Here is a 2,227-nt window from a genome sequence, read left to right as displayed (position 1 = left end):
TCAAATGCAAAAGTTTTCCATACAAGAACTTTTTTCCGATCGTTCAGTTTGTATGGCAGCTATATGCTATAGTTAACCGATCTAAACAATTTCTTCGGAGATTACATTGTTGCTTTAGAAAATAATTTATACCAAATTTCGTGAATATATCTTGTCAAATGCAAAAGTTTTCCATACAAGAACTTTTTTCCGATCGTTCAGTTTGTATGGCAGCTATATGCTATAGTTAACCGATCTAAACAATTTCTTCGGAGATTACATTGTTGCTTTAGAAAATAATTTATACCAAATTTCGTGAATATATCTTGTCAAATGCAAAAGTTTTCCATACAAGAACTTTTTTCCGATCGTTCAGTTTGTATGGCAGCTATATGCTATAGTTAACCGATCTAAACAATTTCTTCGGAGATTACATTGTTGCTTTAGAAAATAATTTATACCAAATTTCGTGAATATATCTTGTCAAATGCAAAAGTTTTCCATACAAGAACTTTTTTCCGATCGTTCAGTTTGTATGGCAGCTATATGCTATAGTTAACCGATCTAAACAATTTCTTCGGAGATTACATTGTTGCTTTAGAAAATAATTTATACCAAATTTCGTGAATATATCTTGTCAAATGCAAAAGTTTTCCATACAAGAACTTTTTTCCGATCGTTCAGTTTGTATGGCAGCTATATGCTATAGTTAACCGATCTAAACAATTTCTTCGGAGATTACATTGTTGCTTTAGAAAATAATTTATACCAAATTTCGTGAATATATCTTGTCAAATGCAAAAGTTTTCCATACAAGAACTTTTTTCCGATCGTTCAGTTTGTATGGCAGCTATATGCTATAGTTAACCGATCTAAACAATTTCTTCGGAGATTACATTGTTGCTTTAGAAAATAATTTATACCAAATTTCGTGAATATATCTTGTCAAATGCAAAAGTTTTCCATACAAGAACTTTTTTCCGATCGTTCAGTTTGTATGGCAGCTATATGCTATAGTTAACCGATCTAAACAATTTCTTCGGAGATTACATTGTTGCTTTAGAAAATAATTTATACCAAATTTCGTGAATATATCTTGTCAAATGCAAAAGTTTTCCATACAAGAACTTTTTTCCGATCGTTCAGTTTGTATGGCAGCTATATGCTATAGTTAACCGATCTAAACAATTTCTTCGGAGATTACATTGTTGCTTTAGAAAATAATTTATACCAAATTTCGTGAATATATCTTGTCAAATGCAAAAGTTTTCCATACAAGAACTTTTTTCCGATCGTTCAGTTTGTATGGCAGCTATATGCTATAGTTAACCGATCTAAACAATTTCTTCGGAGATTACATTGTTGCTTTAGAAAATAATTTATACCAAATTTCGTGAATATATCTTGTCAAATGCAAAAGTTTTCCATACAAGAACTTTTTTCCGATCGTTCAGTTTGTATGGCAGCTATATGCTATAGTTAACCGATCTAAACAATTTCTTCGGAGATTACATTGTTGCTTTAGAAAATAATTTATACCAAATTTCGTGAATATATCTTGTCAAATGCAAAAGTTTTCCATACAAGAACTTTTTTCCGATCGTTCAGTTTGTATGGCAGCTATATGCTATAGTTAACCGATCTAAACAATTTCTTCGGAGATTACATTGTTGCTTTAGAAAATAATCTATACCAAATTTCGTGAATATATCTTGTCAAATGCAAAAGTTTTCCATACAAGAACTTTTTTCCGATCGTTCAGTTTGTATGGCAGCTATATGCTATAGTTAACCGATCTAAACAATTTCTTCGGAGATTACATTGTTGCTTTAGAAAATAATTTATACCAAATTTCGTGAATATATCTTGTCAAATGCAAAAGTTTTCCATACAAGAACTTTTTTCCGATCGTTCAGTTTGTATGGCAGCTATATGCTATAGTTAACCGATCTAAACAATTTCTTCGGAGATTACATTGTTGCTTTAGAAAATAATTTATACCAAATTTCGTGAATATATCTTGTCAAATGCAAAAGTTTTCCATACAAGAACTTTTTTCCGATCGTTCAGTTTGTATGGCAGCTATATGCTATAGTTAACCGATCTAAACAATTTCTTCGGAGATTACATTGTTGCTTTAGAAAATAATTTATACCAAATTTCGTGAATATATCTTGTCAAATGCAAAAGTTTTCCATACAAGAACTTTTTTCCGATCGTTCAGTTTGTATGGCAGCTATATGCTATA

Source organism: Bactrocera neohumeralis, chromosome 4, assembly GCF_024586455.1.
Source record: "Bactrocera neohumeralis isolate Rockhampton chromosome 4, APGP_CSIRO_Bneo_wtdbg2-racon-allhic-juicebox.fasta_v2, whole genome shotgun sequence".
NCBI lineage: Eukaryota > Metazoa > Arthropoda > Insecta > Diptera > Tephritidae > Bactrocera > Bactrocera neohumeralis.
The sequence above is the reverse complement of the archived record's forward strand: the minus strand, read 5'-3'. Positions refer to the sequence as shown.